The sequence below is a fragment of the Meriones unguiculatus genome, chromosome 1, assembly GCF_030254825.1.
Source record: "Meriones unguiculatus strain TT.TT164.6M chromosome 1, Bangor_MerUng_6.1, whole genome shotgun sequence".
Lineage (NCBI taxonomy): Eukaryota > Metazoa > Chordata > Mammalia > Rodentia > Muridae > Meriones > Meriones unguiculatus.
Window position 1 is genome coordinate 174,166,640 of NC_083349.1, and position 25,975 is coordinate 174,192,614.

General features: G+C 45.9%; 1 protein-coding gene across 8 annotated transcripts in view; it reads right to left on the reverse strand.

The window, feature by feature from the left end:
• Nucleotides 1-25,975, reverse strand: part of Pknox2 (PBX/knotted 1 homeobox 2) — a 262,649-nt gene that overhangs the window by 148,363 nt on the left and 88,311 nt on the right. The gene's annotated exons all lie outside the window — the stretch shown is intronic.

Here is a 25,975-nt window from a genome sequence, read left to right on the forward strand (position 1 = left end):
TACTGCCCATGTGAGATCAGGAGGGAGGTCATTGGTACATATATGTAATAACACTTGCCATCAAAGAAGCACTTGCTGCTTTTTTTTTTTTAAAGCAATACTTGGGATCTACTATTTAATTTTAAAAACACCTCTCTATATGCATACCATGATCACTTCTGTTTACAGATAGAAAGACTAGGCTAAAGAGGTTGCATAATTTACCTAAGGTCCAACAGACAGCTTTAAGCAATCTCTTTGTGGACTCTCAGGCCTAGAGAAACTCACTGTTGTCTTACATGATTTTCTCAAGCACAGTAGACACAGCATAAAATGAGAGATTCTTGAGTGGACATTGTCAGAGTGATTCTGGAAGAACACTGAACTCTTTACTTTCAAAATCCTTTCTGAAAATTTTTTTTTATTTTTATACACTTTAAGAAAGGATTTATTTATTATGTATATAATGTTCTGCCTGCAGGTGTGCCTGCATGCCAGAAGAGGGCACCAGATCTCATTATAGATGGTTATGAGCCACCAAGTGGCTGCTGGGAATTGAGCCCAGGACCTCTGGAGGAGTAGCCAGTGCTCTTCAACCTCTGAACCATCTCTTGGGCCCCTGAACTCTTTTCTTATGCACGGAACTGTCCTGAGATGGCAAGCATCTTTTTATCTGAGCCACAGACATAATTTTCTTTGAAGTTTTAAAAATTTATGTATTTGTATCAGTATGGGGGTTCTCCCTCTATGTATACCTGTGCAATACATGCATGCAGTGCCTGCAGAGGCCAGAAGAGGGTGTCACATCCCTTGGGACTGGAGTTATAGATGTTTGTGAACCACCATGTAAGTGCTGGGAATTGAACCCAGCTCTTATGGAACAGCAGCCAGTGTTTTTAACTGCCGAGACATCTCTCCAGCCCCACAGACAGAATTTTCACCTTTCCGTTTCTCCATCACCATGAAGAATTAGCTCCTCCCTTTCAAACTTTTACCAGCTGTCTTGCCTTGGGTCATATGAAATTTTCTTTCTAACCAATTCTCTTGCTCCTCCATATTTTAACAAATCATGCTGCTTTTCAATTTTTCCTACTTCCATTGAGAGAATATGTTTATTTTATTCTATCCCTAAACTATCCTAGTACATCTCTGCCAGGAAGAGGATTGTCCCTAAAAGGTCCATCACAATTCCACTTGGATACTCAGACCCCATATTTCCTATGTTTCAGCTGTTCCTGACTCTGGCTGAGCAGGCTACCTAGGCATTCAGGTATATGAGGGAAAGACAAAGATTCATGGGTTGGCTTCCAAGGTCTTGAGACTGTCCTGATCTACCTCTCTCTGGAAAGTAGAGGTCAGTGCTTTTCAGAGTGTGGTGTCAGTACCAGTAGTATAACTGAGAACTTGGACATACAGATTTTCAGGCCCATGCCAGATCTATGGAATGCAGAGGTAGGGCCCACCAACCACCCTCCAGGTGATTCTGATGCCTGCCACACACTGAGACAGCTGTTTTAGTCATCATGGTGAGTCTTTCAAGAATCTTACTTCACTTAATCTTGGTATGGCACTGTGAAATTAACAGCATTCTGTAGATCAGGAACTGAGGTTCAGGATAAGAAGGAACCAGCTCAAGATCACACAATAAAGGCAGAGTTCCAGGCCCATTTTGCCAGCTTTTAAGGCTCCCAACTGGTAGAACAGTCTTTTTGTCAAGTGTTCTTTAGAGGATTGGGCATATTTTTAGTTGACAGGCTCAGCAGTGAGACCCAGGACAGGAAACGGAACATGGCTAAAGCCCCAAAGCAGCCATGACAACAGCTCTGTGGTGGCAGCAGCCACCCCCAGTTAACTCTAAGTCAGATGGTGTCAAGGGATACCTATCAGATCCACTAGAAATGGCTCCCACTAAATACACAGGGCCAGTGGCTCATAACTGCATCTATCCAGCAATGTCTGGTGCCATGTGGGGATGTCTCCGCTGGAAGGATGCAGATGAGGAGTGTACTGCTGGGAGATGTAAAGGACAAGGCAGGGCTGCCTTGCCTAAATGGAGAAAAGAGATAGGTTTGCGTAACTGAAACCCATGCCCTCTTCTATCTGGGGACACAGTCTTTCCCAAGATCTTTCTGGTCTGACCCAACACTAGGGGGTCTTATTTTAAGGATACATTGCCTTGAGGGGGCTGGATTGCACTGAAAATAAAAATTCTTCCCTGGACAACTGTAGCTTTGCTTTTTTAAAGGAGTTTAAGAAAACCTCCAGCGATTGTATTGGGGATTAGAGACAGAAATTGCTGTTCTTTCTTTAATCTCTGCAGTGGTCCCCAGGCTGGCAGGCTGGATTTCACAGGAAAGAAACACACGGTTTGTTTTGTACAAAAGTCATGTTCGCCAAATAGTCAACAAACATCCAGCGAGCACCTACGTTATCCAGCCCCTTCCCTCAGGTCATTTCATTTAATCTTCAGAACAACCCCCTTAAGGACCTGTGATTTAAGACAGTAGCTCTTGCCATCCCCACTTGATGGGAAGGAAAGGGCAGGATTCCGCTGTTCCATAGCCAGGATTCAAACTCAGGCCTTCCTATCTTTGCTACACTAAGCAAGCTGATCTTGTTTAACAGAAGAATCAGTTAAGGGAAGTTACTGGAATCTGGGGCCGGAAAGGGAGAGAAATTCCATATGCTGTCAGGTCACCCATCTGAGAGTAATTATAGAAACAGTACATATTACACATGGCTAGAGTTATGTGCCTTTCTCTATCTCTATGTATGTCGTGTTTATACACACACACACACACACACACACACACACTAGTCTACATACATATGGTTGTATATCGCAGGCATGTATCCTGTGACTCCACCTCTCCCTGCCCTTCACCATACACACGAACACACAGACCATTGTCCTGAGCTGGTCCTGGGCTGGGACTGGCTAGCAAGTATGGGTTATCTTTGGAATATGAACAGCCTAATGCTGGAAAGTTGTCTAGCTAGTGCCCTGGAAGCCAATATAGTCCTCTGTTTACCTCTGTGCTTGGAGACACTGAGCCCCCTGGTCTGTGACAGGAACCTGTTTTCTCTTATCTAGAAAGCAAACGGTACTAGGTAGATGGATGAAAAAGGCCAGTCAAACTCTTGCACAGCTCAGCCAGGTATCTGTCATGCTGATTCCAGAAGGCTGGAACTTGTAGCACCAGGGGTATTGGGGGTTGGATGTTGGACCTGTGGGGGCCCACGTTTGAAGCCTTGAGCCCCTTTTTTTCCTGGAAATTTTGTTTAAGAGCTTTACAGAGGGCACTGAAGAGAAACATTTACTGCCCCCCAGCTTGCCTAAACATCTCACTGACAACCCTGCACCAGGCAGTGCATCAGTTAGTTCAAATCTAATAAGAGTTGCTAAGATATTCTAAAGATTCCCACTCTCAGGAAAGCAGGAGGAGAATTGTCCCACTCTGCCTTGAAGTTAGGTTGGCTCATGTTTGCCCTTCCCAAAAGCTAGAGCTAAACTTTTCAGAGGTGCTGCTGCCTCTGTTCCCGAGCCTCTGCCTCAGTCTTTCTCCACCACTGGAGATCCCCATGCACATTGCTTCCTGATGCCCCAGGTTAAGAGGGGCGGTTAGAAGCTGAGCTTCAAGCAGCCTCAGGAGTCCGGGGGCAGGTTCAGGCTGTCATGAGGTGCATATCAAAGCTGGAGTTTAAAAACTGTACTGGGAATAGTGCAATTATCTCGCTTCACCACATTTCTCAGCCCCGACTGAGGTTTAATTAAAGCCAAGTAAAAACACAAAGTCGCCATTTCAGATATCACCCCACTGCATGCTGGTTAAAAAAAAAAAAAAAAAAAAAAAGGAAAGAAGAAAAAAAATCCTTTATCAGGGACTTGAATTTTTTTTTCTGTGGGTATCTTCCGGCTCTGTTGGATATTATTCCTTCATAACAGTCCCTTTAAAGAAAAAAATATATTTAATATATATGTATAAAATGAGTTAATCCCCCATAATCTCCTTGAGTTGTACCTAAAACACAGTTTCTTGCAGGTGACCTTTTCAGAAGAGGCTGTTACTATGGCAACTGCATTGTTTGATTCCGTCAAGAGAAAAATACTGCATGGAAATGTATTTAATTTTGCTTAATTTGATGCTGTATTTAACACTTGCGCAGGCTGAAAGGAGAGAGGGGTTGGAAGGCAGGAGCCTGCTCATCCGGACCAAGTTCATCCACATTCTCTCCTGAAAAGCCAAAGGGCTCCTCTGGTGCCATGCTTCATTGGGGATCTGCCCTCGGCCTCCAGATAGGGGCTACCTCTTCTCCCTGCTCCATGTTCAAGTATTCAGGAGGAAGTAGGTACATCAGGTTCATGATTCAGACCTGTAGATGGGGGAACCTTTTCGGACAGACACTGCAAGTTGAATAAAAATGTAGCACATGGCCATAGTGTGCTGTGGGCTACAAGTTATGTTTCTTCTGTTTGGATATAAGGTAATGGAAGCCAAAGATCTTTCAGATATCTTTCATTGCCAAATCTGTGAGTCCTGGGGATAAATGGGGTATCCACTAGCAGGAATTGGCTTCAGTCAGTGATTCAAACATTTGACCAGCACAAGGCCAGTCCAGGAGAGGCCACAGGCCACTTTAAAAGGTAGTCTCACCCACTGTGTTTCCTAGGTCATCTACTTGCTGTTTTTAGAGATGGTCCCAGTAAACTATGTACATGTCCCTAATGTAGACCACCATGATAAGCACAAGGCTAAAACAGGCAGAGCAACACTGTGTTCTTCTAGCTCAGCCAGTACTGACTTCTCTGGGCCTCTTGCTCCTTCTGCCTTCCATAGACACACAGTGTTTGCAAACCCTGCATGTTCCTTTGCTTTGAATAAACTTAGTAGCTGACAACCTTGCACAAGTTATTTGACCTCTTTGGGATTCATATTCTTTACATGGAAAGTCAGTGTTAGTTGCAAACTCCTAAAGGCATCTTCACCTCTCTCCTGATATGATTACTGTGTCAGTAACTAGCATAGTTCCAGGCATGAGCTACCCACACTGTTAGTTACCTCATCATACATACGTTGGCTGGTCTCCAGCTGAAGGCTCCAATCTCCATCACAGGCTCAAACCAGTGTCTTCAAACAGTGATTTCTGTACCTTCTCAGGATGGACCTAGCATACCTGAGCTGCCATCAAGACTCTACTTCCTAAACTGTGCACCACAGTATGGACAGTCCATGCTGTGCTCATATCCTTTGTCCCCACACATCCTGGAAAACTCAGTTCACTCAGAGCGTCCCTATTTTTGAAACCAAGCTTCGGTGGAAGCCTGAGAAGCCCTTTCTAGTGATGGCCATTTTGTCTTCTGTGACATACGTACATGAGAACTTGGTGTGTGTCCCACTTGGTTCACTACAGTTTCTACACTCTCTTCATTTGGAGCTCAAGGCTCACTTGAAGCATTCATCCTCAGCTCTCATAGCCACCTTCCTACACAGATAACACTGCCATCCAACCACCCTCTTATACATTCCCTCCTCACTCATCACGAGGTTAGCACCTAGATCACTGACTCCTCCACCATTTCTCCTGCTGTTATTGTCAGAGACTTCAGAATCCATGAAAACGGCCCATCCCATGCCCTGCCCTCCTAATTTTGTTGATATTCTCGCTTTAATGAATGTTTGGTTCACTCCCATGGCCATTCCTTAGACTATGTCACACTGATTACTGAGTGTCGCCCCCCCCTCTGAACCTATGCTTCTGATACCATTAGCAACCGAGCAGCCTTTCAGCCTTACTTTATCAGAAACTACCCCTTGGCTACCCATGTCTATCATTCCTTGCACACGCTCACTCTTTATCCAGCACAGACAGCATAATCAAACACTAACACTACCCCTTGCCAATAACTTGAGCTTCTTGCCACTCTTTTTTCTCTTGTCCTAGCCTGGCAGAACTCCAGCCTTGGGATCTCACCCGCTTATTCAGGGCCTGCAGAGAGTAGCTGAATACTGCTAGAGGGAAAAAAAAATGACACAAATTTGCTGACTAGAGCCACTACCACCATGACCACAAATCTCACTCAACGCTGTCAGAGGAACCTACCACACTTCCCTAGAAAATTCAATTTCCCAATCTCTGGGGAAGCCATCACACTTTCTTCTCCCTCCCCAAGTCTCTAGCATTCCGCTCCCCGACCCTATTTCTAGCTGATGACCTTGCAGTATATTTCATAGACAAAAAGGATTTCTATGAGATGAGAACTACTTCATTCTCCCATCAATAATCCTTTTATTGCATCAACATCAGAACCAAAATTCTCTGGCCATCTCATACCCCAATCACAATGGAATCTGTACAAGGTCAGCACATTCACTAGGCTTTCAACCCATTCTTCTTGCTATTACAAAGACTTTTTAAAAATTCTTATTATTAATTCCTTGAGAATGTGATACAATGTGTTTTGATCATACTCACCCCTAGGCTTTCCTCAATTCCTCCCAGACCCACAGATCCTCACCTTCTTATCCCCTGCTCCAATTTCATATCTTTTTTTTTTTTTAATAACTCAATGGTTCCAGTTAGTACTGCTCATACTGGGCATGGTGCTAACAGATCAGGAGACACATCTGACTCTCCAGAAGCCATTGACTGCTCAGAGTTCCTCAGTTAGGGGTAGGGGCTCGTGGACCTCTTTCTACTCCGTGCTAGGATGCTGCGTGGGTTGACCTTGTGCATGTTGTGTGTGGGTAACTGCAGCTGCGTGAGTTTCTGGGTGCATCATGGTTTCTGGGTGCAGTCCTCATCGTGTTCAGAAGACACTGTTCTGATCTGGTACCCTCTGACCTTTGGCTCTTACAATCTTTCTGCCCTATAGGCCTTGGGGAGGGAGTATGATATACATGTCGTATTTGCAGCTGATGCTTGTTCTCAGCACTTTGAACAAGGACTTAAGAAAGAAACAACTTTTCTGTCTTTGTATTAATGTAACCTCCTGCCTGCCTACAAACAAAATCTCCCTATTGTCCTCTACAAAAGTGCTCCATCAACTCTACTCCCACCCCACTTTCTGATTTTGTTTGAGCTCCTCTTTCCAGCAACCCTGGTCCAAGTTAGCATCTAGACCCTTGTGCTCACTTTCTCATCTCTTCAACCCACTCCAGTCAGGTTTCATCGCCCATCCACCCAATGATGACCAGTTATCAAGGTGGTGAGCATCCCACCATGATAGAGCAAGTGTTCAGCTCTCTGTACTCATCTTCATTTTCCAGCAGCATTTGACACAGGTGCTCAGTTGCTACTTCTCAAAAACCTTTCTCCACCAGCTTCAGCCACCCCACTCACCTGACCTCCCACCCTAGTTCCTTGGCATTCCTTCTCAGTTACCTCTGTTGTCATTTTCTAAAAGTACTGGAACCCCATTCCCCTCTTTATTGTCTCTCCCCACATGATCTTACCCAATCCTGTTGCTTTAAATGCCTTCCCACACACTCACATCTCTCAGGCAGACAGCTAGCTGTTCCTTTTCCCAGGTCCCAGAGACGAACAGTCTACTTGGTATCCTGACCTAGGTGTCTCAGAAATATCCACAACATGACAGATTCAAAGCTGGTTTTTATTTTACTTCCCCCTGCCTCAGACCTCTATACCCACTCTACCAGGCTTCCTCAACTAAGTGAGAAGTGCATTCTCCATCCTGTTGATAAAAGCCTAGAGTCTTTTTTTTTTTTTTTTTTTGTCTTTGTTCATCTTTCTACATCCTCCTCCCTATTAGGAGGCCTTCTGTTTCTGCTCATACCAGTTTGCTGCTGGCTGTGCTGCCAACCTTGTCTCTGAATTCCAGGACTGGATTGCCCTATACTTAGAGCAAAGCAGGAGTTTTCATTTATCCTAACATTCCCTACAGACTGTCATTCACCCTTCTAAGCCCTAGGGTATTTGACTGAGAAATTTAACAGTCAGGAGGGCAGCCAGAAGGACCACCACTTATAGGGTCTCTGTCCAGATCTGGATCAAGAACTCTTTGCTATATTCTGCAATTTATCTCCCCTGCTGTGTGGCTTGCTTACAAATCCTTGTCTACATTCTCAGTGCTGTGATTGCTTTACAGTATTTTAATAATAATTTCAAAAGAACATTCAAGCAACAGAAGGCCATGATTATGATTTATGGAGTGTTATCCTATAGAGCAGTGCATGGGACTAGGATTGTGAAGGCATACAGTCCTACAGTGAGTCTCCACTCTTGGTTCTAGTAAGGAAGTAGACCCTTTCTAGGGTTGTAACACCCCAAACCCTAGAAGCCTACAGAACACCCTTCCCTAAAAGATGTATCTGTTCCCAGTCACATAGTAACAACTAGGTTTGGAAAAGGGAGGAACAGAACTCATGCCTTCCTTGCTTCCAAATTCCTTTCTGTTGCAGAAATATGATAGAAAAAGCCAGGTATGGTGGTACATGCCGGAGAACCTAGTACTTAGAAGACAGAGGCTAGGAAGGTGAGGAATTCTAAGTCATCACCAGCTACAGAGTATATTATAGACCACCTGGACCATATATGACCTTATCTGAAGAAGAAGAAGAAGAAGAAGAAGAAGAAGAAGAAGAAGAAGAAGAAGAAGAAGAAGAAGAAGAAGAAGAAGAAGAAGAAGAGGAGGAAAAATCATGAGGCACTTTCTGCCAACAACATCTCTCCATCTAGCCCAAGGTTGAGAAATATTTTCTTTATGTCTCTCTTGGCAGAGAGGGCATCTTGGACAAAGAACAATGGAAGCCACTTTGTCCTGACTTGCCTTCCCTCAACTCTTCCTGTTGAGAGCCTTCTTTTTGCATCCTCCATGCTTCTTGCTTTGCTTGCCTGCCTGCCTGCCTGCCTGCTTGCCTTTTCAGCTGTTTGCTCAGAAGCTGGGTTCTGTTTGCTGAGCCCTCATTCATTTTCATATTGCCTGGGATATTTTCAGCTCCTCCCCTGGGTTTTTGGTAGAACTTCAAGTGGCAAGAAGCACACTGGGCTGTTAAGGTAAACACCCACAGTGGCCTGAGCCCCATCTGGGGAATCTGTCCACTTTATCAGCTGCCTCCTGGCTTGCCTACTGCCTCTATTTGGGCTCCTGGGATGTTGGGTGTGTCTTCACGCAGACAGGCTACAGCGTCTCATATCCAAGACCATAGCACACAAGTGATAGACAATGAAATAAATATAAGACCTTTGGCCTAGCTTCTCATAAAGGTTCCCATCCTTACTGGGGTCAGACTGGAGAAACAAAGAGGCATGAGGCAACAGAAGTAGCCCAGTCCCTTCCTCCTGGAAACTGGCTTCTCACTGCTCTTTGCTGAATATACAAGGCCCTACACTGAAGGCACTAGAGATGGGGAACAATAGGGAACACCCCTCAAAGAAAAGCTGGGTTATCCCTGCATCCTTTTTACTTGACAGAATTCAAGCTTAAAACCCCTCTCTTTAATGCTTGCTTTAGTTCCATTGGAGAACAAGGCTTGGATCCTCCGCATTGTGGAGAAAGGGCACTCACAGGAGAAAATGAATAGTCAAAGGTACATGAGATACAAAAGCAAGGTCTGAGCATAAACTTTGATTATGTGTCTTGTCACTTAAACTGTGTCTCCATCACCCAAGCTATAAAACTGGGACAACAGACTCATCTGAGTTGAGATAAACATTCCCTAAGATGATGTGTACATGAGCTGGGCTTAGTAATCAGTAATGGGTTTTTTAGATTTTAGTTTTTTATTCATCCATTATTAGATCAAGCACTTAAGGATTCAGAGTCAATCACAGTGAGACAGACTTACAGAAAGGACCTCCAGAGCTGTCCTTATACCTTATTGTTCTCTGAAACTCAGAGGTACCAGCATTTTTCTCTATTTGAAGTACCCCTCCTTTCAAACCTCCATTCAATTTGTAACAAATATTCTAGGAGACAGTACCACAGGCCTTGGTTATTGGATATTTGTTGAGTTCAATAAAAGGTACTCAGTGGCTCCAGGCTGATGATGTTCTCTGGTTTGTCACTGTAACACTTACTGGCTATGGCCCTGCCACTCCAGGCACTGGACATTAGGGAAAGCAAGAACAGGTTTTATTAACCAAGCCAAGAGTCACAAAGGTGCATCTGTCATGGGGGATGGGATAGAGGTGGCTTTCCATCAGAAATCAGGCCTCACCGTCACTCCTTTTGGAGTCAGGTCATTTCTTAGCTCTGAGTGCTGATCAGGAGCCAGGAAAAGGCTCTGAGCTCTGAGGCAGCGCCTCTTTATAAGCCTTATACTTCTGATTCTTGAAAACATCATCAGTTTATGGCTATTCCTCCCTTAACATGAAACTCACTAAAAAGCTTACTAGAACTGAAATCAGAGTCCTCTGGAAGGAAGAGAGAGAATCTGCTCTGCAACCCAAGTGCCCAACACAGTGTCCTGAGATATGATATCTAAACCGTCAATGCGGAGTGCATGAGTGAAGCGAGCAGTGAGCTGAGAGCGTAAGCCCATCAGTGCTGTGATGTGGATGAAGGCAGACCTGTACAGCAGTGCAGAAGCAAGCACCAGGGAGGGCCAATGAAGAAAGAATTATGGAGGACTGTGGCCAGGTACTATTCAGGTTTGGCACAGTTCAGAAGGAGGCGTTTGGTTTGCTTATATTTATGTGTATATGTTCTCTCTCTCTCTCTCTCTGTGTGTGTGTGTGTGTGCGCACACACACAGGTGTGAGCTATCTGATGTGTGTGGGGAGATCTGAATCCAGTCCTCTGCTAGAACAATTGGCACTCCTTACTGCTGAGCCATCTCTCTCCAGAGAAATATTCTGAATGTCTTATCAAATGGGATCTGGTCTTAAAAGTAAGCCCACTTTTTCTTTTTCAGAAAGAAGCCTACTTTCTGAAATCAAAGCAAAATAACCAAGAGGACTAATACAGAGCTCTTGACCACCTTCCTAATAAAGAAGGTCAGAGTGCATCCTAGATCCTGGGTAGGACCTAATCCTGTGGCTGTCCCTACAGACTGGAAATAGCAAGGCAAGGGACTGAGAAGTCCTTTAAAAGTTCATGCTACAAATCTCTAGAGAGGATCATCAGCTCCCTTGAAAGGCTCAGAGGTGGAGCCATAGATATGAATCCTGAAGGACCTTAGGTGTCATCTCCAAGGCAGCTGAAGTCGAGCATCTTTGGTTCCAGCCAATTAATAGCACCTGATATACCCGAAGACCTCTCAAGACAGATACCAACCTCTCTCTGCAGTAGGCATTGTAACACAAGCCACCTAGAATCCTAGTGCTTGAGAGGCAGAGTCAAGATAATCAGAAGTTCAAGGTCACTCTCAGCTACAGAATGAGCCAGCTTGGGACAGCTGTAAAGGCACAGGCTTTTGATCTCAGCACTCATAGGCAGACTATGAGTCTAGTCTTCAAAGCAAGCACAATGAGATCCTGTCTCAAGAAGAAGAGCAAGAAGAACACAAAAGAGGAGGAGGAAGAGGAGAAGGAGTGGAGGAGAAGAGGAGGGAAAGAAAGAAATAAAGAAAAGACAAATAGGCAGGTAGGCAGGCAGGCAGGAAGAAAGGAAGGAAGGAAGGAAGGAAGGAAGGAAGGAAGGAAGGAAGGAAGCCAGCCAGTCAAGGGGGGGGGGGAAGCAACAGTGAAATGAACACTGGCCCAGCACCATGAATTCAAATCTAGGAAGGAACAAGATGCTAGTTTTGAGTTCCACATTTCTTCCCATCATCTTATTTTTAGTCACCATTCGTTTAAATTTCATTCTTGGTGAAAGTTATAACAGACTGGCAACTTGTTAGCTGCAAAAGATTTTTTTTTCCAAGCCAGGAGTTGTTCCTCATTATTCTCTGCCACATAAAAAAAAATTATCAAGAATCTGGGCCACAAGTGGATGGATGGCTTTTAAGCCTGAGAACACACACTGAATGCCAGGCCTGGGGACACTTACAGAAGATAGTCAAAGGGAGGAAAGGCTAGAAAATGCCATATTAAAACGGAAATCAAACCCTCAGAGTCTGGGCCCTCCCTGGAGATGACTCATGGTGAAATATATCATGATGGATTCAACAGTTTTCCCAAAGAAACTTCCCCTAGCTGCAGAGGGAGGACCACACTGGAGCCAGGAGAGAAGAATGTGGATACAAGTCAAATGGTTTGCAGGATCCTTCCCAGGGAAGAGTGGGTGGCGGTATCTTCACTGTTACTGGCAAGGTTGTGGCCCATGGGAATCCATAAAACTAGGAACACTGAGTTATTCAAATATTAGCCACGATTTCTTAAAACCTGGGGGTGGAGCTGCACTGACAGATGCCTTAAGATAGCCAGAAAGGGTGTTTGGCTGGAAAGGGGGACTGAGCAGAGGCGATGCTAAAATATTCAGGAACCACGTATTCTCATCTCCACCCCCATCTTATTTATTGTTATATTTCCACTACTCACCACAATACCTAGCACACGTAGAACACTCAATAAATATTTGTTAAATGAATACATGCATGAAATCCAACTCTAGGAAACTATTTGCTATCCTACCCCAAGCCAGGCCTTTGGATTCCAAGGATAGGATCTGTTCCCATGAAGCTGTACTGAAGGACCCACATCTGAGTGCTCAGCAGCCTTTCAGAAGCATGATACCAAATCCACAACACCCCTGCCTGCCATTCTAGAAAAGACAGAAGTAAATCTCTGCCTTGCCTCCACACACTCACGCCCAGCCCCACTCCCGCTAGACGCCTGATGCCATCGGCTTCCATCAATCAAATGAATATAAGTGGAAAAAACAACCAAGAGTCCAGGGGGCTTCAGTGTAGAAGACTTTCTTGTACCTGTGCAAGTGTTAGCAGCCGGGCTGGATTCCCAGCCCTGGCATTAATTGTAGCCTGTGTGCTATGATTGGAATTAAATGACATGCCAAATTAAAGAGTTATTTTTTCTAATAAATATTTTGCATAGGATGTGTTTATAATGGCATTAATTATTTATGCTGCCATATAGAGAGAGCATAAATATAAAGAGAGAGAGAGAGATCAGATGGTTCCTGTAGGAGAAATAAAATGAAAATTTCTATCAGGATGATGAATACCTGCATTCTAACTTTGGGGCTAGGCCTGGGGGGAGGTGGAGAGACAGGGACATCTTGAGAACAAATCTGACAAGCGTTATGGAGGCTTTTGAGGGAGGAATATGTTAAAAATGAAAGTGAGTACAGAAACTTTAAATATTTAATACCTGCATTAATTCTAATTCACACTTTCTTTATTTTTCAGATTAAAAATTTACGAGAATTTCCCATCTCTTTCATCCTTCTCCTCCCATGGGGCACTTGGCGGTCACTGTGCCAGGGACCGTCTTTAGTAGCATTTGGGTCACAAAGGGAATAAGGACAGTAGCCTCTGTCCCCCACCCCCACCCCTACCCTGATGACACCTGCTGTGAAACTGGCTCCATCCCTAACTCCCCTCTGGAAAGCCACTATTGTTGGGTTTCTGGTGCCAGAATGACTAATGGAACCAGAGGCCATTTCTTGGCCTCCAGTCTGCCCAAGGAGACCATGGAATTCTAAGATGATGCAGCCAAGTCATGCTCACCCAAGTCTTGATCCTGGAGGATACATGCTGTACACACACTAAACTGAGGACTCCTCCAGGCAAGAGGCTTTTGTCACATGCAGCCAGGAGGCCCCTCTGCCCTCACAGGTGTTCTTATCCTAAAGCTGCCAAATAAGTTTTATATGCTGTTTTGTCACCACTAGCCAGTACTGACCTGGATGCAAGGGAGAAGTAGTTTCCTATTGCAGAGAGAGAGAGAGAGAGAGAGAGAGAGAGAGACTTCTACCTTAACACCTGCTGCCAGCTTCTGCCCCAATCTCTTCTGGAGAAACTGCTGAGCAAGCTCCAAGGCAATAACAAACAACAAACATACGTCTGCATTCCTTTATGAAGAACTTTCCCAACACCTTGGACCACAGGGTCAAACTTTCATGTTACACAGGCAGACCCCAAATTGCAGAAGGTCCAAGCTCTTCCTCTACCATTTTGAATTCCTTCCGTTGTCGCATATCGCCTCCAAAGCAACCAGCAGTAAAGAAGGGAAACTGGACTGAGAGGTGTTATTTAACTGTACTCCTTATTGACTTTGTGGTGACCGCTGGGGGAGGGGCCCCAGGACATCAGAACCACATGGGGGTAAGTAATCTGGATGCCTCCCCAAGTCCTTACTTCTCTCCTTTTGCTCAGAGACTCTGGTTTGAGTCTAGAGAATTCAAAGGGAGCATTTTTTGAGAAAGTTCTAAGTCTTAACAGCTCTCCGACCCCTAGACTTTAAATTGTTCTGTCCTTTTCTCCTTCCACCTCATTCAGAGCACCCACCAACACACACACACACACACACACACACACACACACACACACACACCACTTTACCACCGATTCCTGCCCAGAACCCCTTCATAAATAATGCTGATTAGGTCCTTGTTCTAATGAGGCCTCTGATCTCAGGCAATTCCCTACGCCTGCCCACTCTTCCTCCTGTGTCTACTGATTCACACAGTGTCTATAAATCAGATACTGTGACTCACACATGCACACACACCCAGGCTCCATTTATCAAGAAGCTGGGTAGAAAAATCTCACTTGTAGTGGGACACTGAGCTCTGGCTCTGGCCCTAAGAGATGTTTGGAGTTGGTATCTCCCCTCCCAGCTACCTGCTTAAGTCTGGCTGTCCCTTTCATTGAAATGAACAGAGTTAATCATCCCAGTTTAGAGACTGGGGAGTTCCTCTAAGTACCATCTTCTTCTCTCTCACAACTGAAGGAGCCCCACCCTGAAAGGGAAGGAGAGGAAATCCCCACCAAATACAGGGTATGAGTATGTAAGAAGGACAAGCTACAGTCACAATTGCTTTCTCATCATGCCTCCGGACCTTCTGGACCCATCTCTTGATTCCTAAGGTACCATCCCAGAACATGAGTGAAATCCGGGTAACAGGAGCAAGCATTTAAACACATGAGCACAGAAACATACCTTTGGGGTTGTGACAGTTTTAGATGATGGAGAGAAAAGGAAGATAGAAGAAGAAATAGTGATTCAGCTGAATAAAGACATTGGCCCAGGTCTGTGCAGTGGCTGACAACTGTTTCAGGCACCAAGAGAGCAATGTCAGTTCTGATACATTGTAGGGATAAAAAATTTTTCCTCCAAGGACTCCAAACAGTTCCTGTCTCAAATACATAAAAGCAAAAAGGAAGAACCAATTTTTACAGAAATGTCACTCTAAGACCCGGATACAATCTAGGCATTCTGGGGTTGTCTCTTTATTTCCCCCATTTGTTCTTTTTTTCCTTTGTATATCCTAGTTGGTTTTATTTGTTTGTTTTTGTCAACTTGATACAAGATGGGGTCATCTGAGAACACCTCGGTTGAGAAATTGCCTCCATAAGGCTGTCCTATTGGCAAGCCTGTGAAACATTTTCTTGATTAATGGTTGATGTGGAAAGTCCTAGTCTACCTCGGGCAATGCTATCCCTGGTTAAGAGGTCCTGAGTTGTATAAGAAAGCAGACTAAGCAAGCCATGAAGAGCAATCCAGTAAGCAGCATTCCTCCACGTCCTTGTGCTTCCAGGTTCCTGTCCTGCTTGAGTTACTGCCCTGACTTCCATCAGTGATAGACTGATACCTGGAAGAATAGGATAAAAACCCTTTCCTATGCAAGTTGCTTTTGGTCATGGTGTTTTATTGCAGAATTGGAAGCCGAACTAAGACAGAAATTACTAGATGAAATGTCTAGCAGCGCATCTTCTCCTGAGAAGTCTTCCCCTTACATATAAATTTATTCTGCTGTGAAAAGGGGCTTATAGCTGGTGACTCGGCATTTGGTGGTTCACATGCAGAAGAGACAGGCTCTTTCTTGAGGATAGGGCCTGGGGGGTAAGGCCAGGAAAGAGGAAGTACGGTGCAATACACAATGCTTAAGTTTTGAATTGCATGCCCCGATAGTAGCACGATGAAGTCTTAGGCTGTCTCTTTATCCCGCCTTGGGCATGAGTCATCCTCTTGCCTAGTGTATCCACGCTGTATATGATGCTCACCTGTTAGTCACTCAGTAGCTGGCTCAGTTTTCAGATGAAATGTTACCATATCATATTGCTTATGGTCAAGAAACCTTTCCATAGTACATGTAGGTGCCACCCACAGGCATCCCCTAGAGGACCTTGGATGTCTCTTTCCTTCTAAGAGGGTGAGCTTTTTGAAAACTGAAATATGATCTATTTAATTTATGAACCTGCCATTATTTTTAAATTGTTTTTAAATAACTAATACATCCTTCTCACATCCTCATATACCCATTTCGCTAAAAAAAAAAAAAGCACTGTTTTCCTACTTCTTTTCCTTGCCTGGGAAAGGTGAAAGGTTCTCTCTCCAGTAAAGGAAACCAGGGCTGGAGATGTACTTCATTGGTAGCGCTTATCACCTAATTATGCATGTGTTTCTGGAAGTGAGGTAAAGAGGTAAACTGGAAAAGCACCATGTCACCTTGGACAAGCCCTTGTCTGTGTTTCAGTTTTATCCCATCTGAAAGCAGAGAACTTACCTCCTTGTGGAGGCAGAGTAGTTCTCTTCAGCTCACATTTATGAGTGTGCCTCTTACTGGGCAGCCATTGGCCCCTGGAGAACAGGGGGCCTTCTTCCTGACAGAGCACACCTCCCCCTTAAGACTCTCCTGACAGGTGCTTGGCTAGAACACTCTCTTCCCTTGCTCTAGAGCAGTGTCCCACCCTGGGAAGCAAAGACAGCACTGGTGGCCTTAAGCACCCAGACATAGTTAGGGTGAGGAGTGTGGCTGTGAGGAATACAAGCGGAGAAAGGCCTTAGAGACGCTAGTGTTTACCAGAGTGTGGTTTGTTCATAAGATTTGAATGAAGTGACAATGGCCCCTCTGTGTCAAGGTAAAATTGGGTTTTTAGGTTTTTAGCACGTTTCTTAAAAGGTCTGAACTTGTAAGGAGCCCTGGAGTTCTTTGGGCTTTGTTTGGCTTTGGAACCCATTCTTTACCCCGCAGAGCCTTCAGAAGAAGCGCTCCCATTTCATAGGTGGGGAAAAAACCTTCAGTGTCTAAAAGTTGGCCACCTTTCTGATTCCCGCCTCGGCAGGAGGCGGGGGCTGAGGGTGGGAACGTAATTCCACACCTGTTTCCAGGGCTTAGAGAGGCTGTGCGCTTGGGTGCAGCTGTGGCGCTTGGGCCTCTGTCCCCTGGTTTTAAGGGTGTGGAGACAGCAGAACTGGGCTCCTTGAAAGTGAAACCACTGAAGAAAATAGATCAAAACAGCTGGACAGGCCTGGGGAATAACACTCTGTGACTCTCAGGTCCTTTCAGGGACCACCCACATAGCGTCTCCAAGTTCTAGCCCCAGTGCTCAACCCTGTAGTTCTTGGGGTTCCTCATCAACTCAGTCTAACCTCATTCTTCACTTCCTAGTAGGTTCTTTTTAGAAGTCAACTGTCCAGAAACAAAGTCCACAGAGCAAGTCCAGAGGGACCCGCGCATTCCAGAGGACCTGGGGAAAGATAGACACTGGCCAGATTCCTGGAGGCGCGAAGCAGACAGCAGCGCTGGTGCCTGGTAACGTGTCCCCAGGCATCCATTTTCCACTGAGTGTCAGTTTCTTGTCCAGAAAATGAACCAAGGTTCCTTGTAACGCCTACACTGAGTGTTCACCTTTTTCTGACAGTGTCAGGGACCAAACCAGACTGCTCTATTCCAGGAAGTTTATTTCTGAGCGGCAATTATTTCCCACCCCTAAAGAGGGAGAGAGAGCTTATTCGGGAGCCATTCCATGAGGTCACATGGATGGGGCAAGTGGGATTCCTTTATTTTTGCAAGGGTACAGAGATGGAAGGCAGAAAAAAACGGGAGAAGTGCCCCCACCCACTCACACCACATACATACATACACCTACACTGTACACAACCCGGGGTTTTCGCTTCCAGCTCTAAGCCTGGCCAAGCAGCTGTTGTCTGTACCCAAACAAAGGCCTGAGCTATCTTCCAAGCAGCCCAAGCTCGGGGGTCTGGGGATGGGCAATGGGAGGTAGCAGTGTCACGGAGAGCGGCTCAGGGCCAGCCAGACCGGAAGACTGCCTGCAGTCTTAGCCTCTGATCCAGCCAGTGTGTGAAGACAAGACTGAGATAACCACTTTCTGTGGGGCCGAGTGGGGACCCTAGGCGCCCTCTCCCCTATCCCGCTCTGCTCTTCAGCACATGCCCTTGGGCTGAGTTAAGTCCAGAACCCGGCTGAGTAGGGGAATTGTTCTGAGAAAGTGGCCCGTTGGCTGGTTGCTATGGAAACCGACATACCACAGCGTTGACCCCAGAGAGGTTTAGCACGCTTCCCCAGCAGGGATGCCAGCAGCTGGACTGCAGCTGTTACAGCATAAGTGGGGGCTGGAGCTGCCGCCAGCAGTCCCTGCTGTTTGCCTAAACTAGGCAGCAGAGGCCCTCGGTGGGCTCCGACCCCCGCCCCTACCCCAGGCGTTACACTTGCTCCAGCCAGGAAAGGAACCTGGTGCCAGCCAGGCTTGGGCTAGGGAGGGGGCAGAACCCGACTATCTCAAAAGAGGTCTCTATGAAACACAGTATATCCTTATGGGTGCAACGGCTTCTCCATTATTTCTGGGGAAATTGAGGCCCAAGGAAGAGAAATATTGGGCCAGGGCTCTATCCCTCCAAGCTACTGGTGCTCCCATGGTAACTCATCCTTCATTCCAGAATGCCTCCCAAGTGTGGGATGCAGATCGGTTCTCTAACTGGAGTCCTTTCCAGACACCACCAGGGGAAGCGAGGGAGGGGGCATCAGAAGATGAGTAAGGAGAGCGGGAGAGATTGGGATGTGGGGAGCTGATCACAGGAATAGAAAGGAGCACACAAAAAGGAGAAGGCATGTGAGTTTATGAGCAGATGGGAAGGAGTGGGAGAAGTAGACAGAGTTGAGAGGCAGGGAGTTAGAGGAGGAGAAAAGAGAGGTGAGGAGGTGCTGGAGTGGAGGAGGGATAGATGAGACAGCCTAGCAGCTGGCTTTCCAGCTGTGGTCTGCGTTCCTCCCTGGCAAGAAGGCTTTGGTCCAGAGGATTTCATCAGAAAGCAGAAGAACAGGACCAGAAACACAGAAAGAGGAAAAAACAAAAAAACAAAAAACAACGGAGCGATAGGCATGAAAATCTCCTGCCATTCCATAATGCCTAGAGTTCATCAGGTGTCCGAAAGCCAACCAACTGTTTGCGCACCCGGGCCCCTGTGCTAATCTGTGCTAGGTCCTGATGCTCAACAAATACAGTCTCAGAGAGGTGCGACCACTTCTATCCTTGGGCAGCCCTATTAGCTGGTCAGCCAACTTTCGGCCTCCTATCAGGAGGCCAGAACACAAGCCTTTACATTCTCTCCAGTCTGACTAGCTTTCCTGGCCCTCAGGAGTCATCATTCCTGTTCATGGAAAGAGATATGCAGAGGAAATCCCTCTCCCAGGGCCACCTCCACATTCTCACTCTGACCCTTACCCTTCTTCTTTTCATGTAGAACTTCGTATGCCACCAAAGTGTCGGGTGAGCCAGTAGTCCTCCTTAGTCTTGGCTAAGACCCCTTCCTGCTCACTTCACAATGAATTAACTTTCCTTTAAACTCTAACCCACCAGCCAGCCTAAGCTTGGTCACAGGGCACTGGCAGATTGTCTACATTCGCCTGACTTCCTGAGCCTCCAAGGAATGGTTCTTATGATGGCTTGGCCCCATGGACATAGAGACTTGGGTCAGCGAAGGAATGAGCGGTCACTGTGACACCCCAGAATTGAAGGTCTGGTTTGGCAATGGGCCTATTGATTGCTTTTTTACTTATTTGACTTCTTAACAAAAATGTGCTGTCTCCAAACATTTCTATTATGTTTTACTGATCTGACAAGGAAACCATAAGTGCTCACTAGTCAGTTGTGAACTCAGCCCCCACTTGCGAAGGAGATTTGCTGGTCAAGACTATTGCTGGTGCTTCCACTCTGGCCAGTGAGATCACTGAAAGCATTTACTGAGCAGATGGCTCCCGACTCCATACCAAGGCACTATGAGTGTGATGGCGAGGAGGGGTGATGTGAAGCCATGGCATGGATCCCTGACCATAAATTTACAATGATAAAGGAAGCACAACGCCTACCAATACACACCTGATAGGAGTGAGTAGTGGTCACAGGGCACTGTTCTATCCCAGAGAAGCAATGTCTTAACCATTTATCAAGGGAAAGAGCTATGCATTCGGAGAAGTGACTGGGTTCAAGTTCAGAGAAGAGGATGAAGTTGGATCCATGAAACCATCCCAATCCAGCCATTGTCTCTGACTCTACAAAGTGTCAACATCCCTTTCTAACTGCAAGCGTCTCTCTACACCCCTTACCATGACAGGGTAGGTCAGGACCCAAGACCAACACCATGTTCTAAATCACCAGTACCATTTAGATGGTCATATCTCATTCGAATAATGAGTCAGCATTTAGTTTCCAAATCATTGCCACCATCACTATCTCATTTAAATTTTTATCACCTCCTGCTTCATAGTTAAAGCTTACTTTTCCCACATGATGAGTGAGTAGAGAGCAGCACATCAGCCAAGGCCAAATTTAACCAACCAAGGCTCCCCTTTCGGGCCAGCACTCTTACCCCTACAGCACAAGGCCTCTTTGTTAGTGTTTCCTGTCTTCACAGGCTCTAGCACATGGCAGATGTTCAGTAAACACATGCCTAGCTGAAAAAAAAATCATCTGTCCTGAAAGCCACTGCAAGATGTGTTCAGCCCTGACTGTACGAATGGGCTTGGGGTGGGGGGGGGTGGGAGGGAAGGGAGATGTTTCAGCAAGTGCTCTCTTGAATGATCCATTGCAAGGGAGATCATCCCAGGCGTTGGGCCGTCATTTTGAAGGAATGATGATAAAGGCAACTGAACTATTTTTTTTTTAACTTAACTTCTAAAACATTCTCAAAATCCCCAACTTAGGTAAGCAGCAAATACTTTTCTGATGAAGAAGAAAAAAACAAAGATTGAGAGGGATGTATTGGGAGAAGTGGAGTTGGGGAGGTCAGTGGGTTGGTCTTAAAACAGGCTGTGATGAGAAGCAATAGGCCACAGGATGGAGGCCACTCAAGGACACACAGATCCCAGACAGGCTCCCCACAACAGCCCTCCTGAGCAAAGGCAAATGTGATTCTCTAGATACTGAAAGGAAGAAATATGAAAGATGGCCTTCAGCTAGAGGAAACAGTCAAGCAGAAGTGCACAGCTAGACTCAGGGCACAGGAGACCTGATGTGTTGCAGATTCCTGGCACAGAAGGGCTAGGGGACTTCAGATGTCCACGGAAAGAGACCAAACTTTTGGTGTCCATGGAGAACTGGAACTAGAACCTCAAGATGGAAGGATTATTTTCTTGATTCCCTATTCCTGAATTATTTTTTATTCAAGCTGGCAGAAAACTTCAGGACTACTTGTTTATGTTGACAACATACATGATATTGAATGAGTGAGGGAATAAATGAAAATATTGTCTTTTGGGATTGGCAGAACTCCTAAGCCTGTCCCTGACCCATGTAGCAATGTGCTAAGGCCTTGAGATGATGACAAACTTCCTACACCACCCAGGAGAGGACTGTGCTCTGTGGTGCTAACTGCTTTCGGTGTTGGAAATGGGTGTTCTGTGAACCAGGACCCAACTTATTTCCATTTGACTGGGCTGCCCTGAGATCCCACTATTCACCAAAGGCTCTGCATGGTCTTCCATCATAGACCATGACGGATTGGGGCTTGTTGCCTTTCTAGCTTCTGCAGTATGTGATGTTGCAGCTCAGGCAGAGGCTGCGGCAGGAGCTCAGCTGAGGTTCCCAGGTGTGGGCCACGCTCTGTTTCCCTTGGGAGACGAGCACTTCCTGACTTGGTTAAAGAAAACCTAGATGACCCCTCCCGCCATGCTCACAGCCCTGGCTGCCAAAGGCAGAAGAGGAGGGGTGGAGAGCCTGCCACAGCACTTCTCTGCCATTTCCTCTGCAGCTCCCTCACTGGCCCTGTTTTTCAGACCTCTAGTAATAAAAACAAGCCAATAAAATGAACATGAAAATATATTCATTAGGATTTATAATGCTCATTAAAACTGCCTGTGTACGAAAGCATGACTTAGCTTCATATAAGTGGGAAAAAAATGCAAATTATACTGCATGCAAAGAAGATATTTCCCTAATCGTCCAATCAAATGCCAGCCCAATTATCTGTGGCCAACCCAATGGGTTAAAATTATACTCTCTTTCCTTGGACACAGTGAGGAGCCTGAAAGTGTTTCATTTTAATAAAAATGAAATCTGGACCCTGCAGAAAACCAGCTTCACTAATGACGTGTTTACACAGAGAAAGACAATTTCTAGTTAATGGTGATTACTACCGAGAACAAATTAAACTTCCCGGAGTATATGGGTTAGAGATAATGGGAAAGGGGGAAAAAGTTATGGTTTTAGTGTGTATGTGGCAGCATGGGGGGGACAGGGTGATAGAGGAAGAAAGAAGCAAATGGAAGTCCAGGAGGAAGGTGGGGGTTTAGGGGTGCTGGGGTAGAAGTGGGGCAACCACAGTGACTGACTGTACTGGTTCTGCCAGCTTGGGCAGTAGGGGCCTGCAGCTGCTTCTGGGCTCTCAGGATCCCAGGACCAGTCACACTTGGTTGCAATAGGGCTGCTTTCTTCTGCAAGACACAGTGCCCTGGAATCTAGCACCCTGTCATTTTGGGAAGGCAGGTCACTAATTCCACCAGCACTCATAAGCATATGGAGAGTGTGTCCTACTCCACTCCATTGGCTTGTTGATGGGACCAGAGGCAGGCCTGGGCCTCAGAGCTCTCATGCAAAGCTAGCGAGCAAGCACACACCAGATGGGTGACAGAGGGAGCAAAATGAGCAAAGAGACAGAATTAGGAAATGGTAATTATGATGATGGAAGCAACAGCGCCTCATCCTTACTGTGACTCGGATAATGGGTTGAGTGCGTCTCCCAAGGTTTTGTGTCCTGGAGTTGTGACCATGTTGAGAGGTGGCAGCACTTTTTAAGAAGTGGACCCATTAGGAAGTGGCTAGGTCACGGGGGACAAGACCTAAGCATAAGAGTTCATCAGTATCAAGAGTAAGCCTAGCATCCGAACTTCTCTTAATCCCTGAACCACCTTTTGTGATGTCATCTGCCATAAGGCCCTCACCAGAGCCCAAGAGGCTCCAGTACCTAGTTATTGAATATCCAAAAGCCTGGGAAGCCCCCCCAAACTCCTTTTAAAAATAAAGTATCCGACCTCAGGTCTTTTGCTACGGGAACAGAGAACAGGTTAATGTGCTACTCTTTAATAAGTCCTTGCCTTTGTCAGGAACTGTCCCTGGATGGATGTTGCTTCTTTTCTTCCAAGCTCTGGGACCAGCATCATCACCTCCTCACTTCATCTCTTTTCAAATACATTTTTATTAATTCTATGAGAATTTCACACAATGAGTTTTGATATATTAATCTAAACTCCTTCTTCTAGTTCCTCCCACCCTCACCCCAATCTCTTAAACCCCTCTTAACTTTGGCCTTATCTATCTATTTCTCTATCTATTTATTTTATGACCCGCTGTGCTACTCCTATAGTTCTAGCCAGCTACTGCAGTGTGATCCACCTACCACAGTCTCCCCTGATCCCTGAAGCCATCAACTGTCAATAGCTCCTCAGTTAGGGATGAAAACAACGAGCCCCTCCCTCTTCCTTATCTTTCAAAACAAAAGGAATTGAGGCTGAAAGAAGTTATGTAACTGCTCAGTTTTAGAAGTCTAGTAGATGAAGAAGTTGGGCTTCAAATCACGATCTGATTCCAAGCCCCATGCAAAGGCTTACTGTTGGAAGGAGCACAGAGTACTGTACTGTTGTGGAGGTTGAAAACTAAGACTCCAGCTCCTGTCCAGCCCTGGCACTCAACTGCCTCCGCACCGCTTTGCTCATTAGAACCTATGAAGATACGCTTTCATCAGCAAAGTCTCAAGAAGAGCCACATCCTGACTGCTCCTTGGCTCACTTCTCCTCCATTTCCTATAACGGATAAGTAGGTGGGTTGGAGCAAGGCAGAGTGGTTCTGCCAGCCCTGAGTTTTAATGTATATTCTTTGGTAAACAAGAGCAACCATTTGTGAATAGGCCCAGATGTAAACAGTCCCCAAATCAGGAATTCCAGCTCAGAGGCACAGAATAATACAGCTTAGGGGAAGATTTAATAATAGTAAAATTAAAATTGTAAGCGAAGCATAATGAAGAATGTGGTATAAAGAGGCACTGAAAAGGAAAAAATAAAAACCCTACACAGATTAGCCCCCATGGAATAGTGATTGGTTGAGAGCAACAGTAAACAATGTGCAGAAATGCAACTTAATTATCCCGCAATTCTTCACATCCCACCAAAGCCACACTGGAAGGCTTTGATTTGGACAGCAGAGGTGGCAGCAGCCTTCCCCATCCTCTGCTCCAGGAAGAAGATCATGGCTAAGACAAATGAGCAGCTGAGGCAGTGAAGAATGTTAGGGCAACCAATAAGTGGTCAACTATCTAAAGAGAAAGCATCGGTCAGGTGCCAGAGAGCCAGTGGGTTGGTGAACAGGAAGGGAGCTGTGAGGACCAGGGGTGCAAGGATGAGAACACTGCAGGGAAGGCGAGGATGATCGCCAGTCCCCAAAACCAGGTGAATGGTCCACTTGGAGAGCTCAGGCTCTTACATCCAGTACTGACTTAGCATCAGGGTACTTTTGTGGAGAAACTGGGGAGGTGGTCCTTCCCTCATACAAACACAATGAGTGCTACCTGGTAGGAAATGCCTCACTTGTTTCCATTTTGCCCTTCGAGGTGGGGGAGTTATACAGGACTTCTTATTGGACAATAGACTTAGAGGAAGGTGGGGGCGCCACTGCGTAACAAGTCCTGACAGACTTCAGAAGACACAAGCTTAGTGGATCCAGCAATCTATTCCCCAAAGCCTCCGGGGACTGCTATTCTCTCTTCTGAATCTCTTCAGCCATCCTGAGAAAGTGACATCCCAGCCATCCACACATTTTCTTCTGCTAAGGTCTCTTCTCTACTTGTTGGGTGTAGGTAATCCTAGGGACAGGGAGATTGTCGTGGTTGGCTGACTGGGTGGTTAGTCAAGTGCAGTCCTGTCAAGGAATAGGAATAACACAAGATGACCTTCTGAAGTCCCAGGCAGACTCAGGAGTTCCTGAAGCAAGAACTGAGTTCTCTATATCCTACTCCACTCAGATCCTCCCTCGTTTCTTCAGCCTGTCTGATTCCTGAAGCAGCCTCCCGGATGGACCCTGAGGTGCAGTGGAAACTGGGTCCAGTTGCTTCTGAACCAGAAAATGAACTAGGAGATCTTAGCCTCTTCCCTGACATAGGATTTTATGGTGCCATTCTACGGCTGCCCATTCACTTCTGATGGTAGCAGGCCAAAAGAAGTCAATGATTTTTAAAAGAAACAACTCAAATGCACCATAAAGAAACGAAGGTGCTGCCAGCAACAATGCTGGTAAAGGAGAGGTAGCTTCTCCCAGCCTGGGAAGGGTAATACTGCCATTGGTCTACAGCGGATACTTCTGCTGTGGGATAAAGTGAGTCCTTTGGCTCCTCAGGGCTGGAGTCATTACCCTGATCATACCAGAGATCAGTCTGGACTCATCCTATCTATCTTTTTGGACAGGCCAAGTTGTCCCAATGACACGCCTTGCTCTTGTTTATATGTCCTTTACTCCTGATTTCCAGTTTCTAATAGAGGGATATTACTGAGCCCTCAGAGGGGATGCTGGTGGGGAGCAGGCATGGGTTCTACAGGAGGCATTATTTTTAGCGATGGGTAGGGGCGACAGAGCAGGGACCATCCAAGTACTGATGGTGTTTTTTTGAAATGCTGAGCTTGGAATTT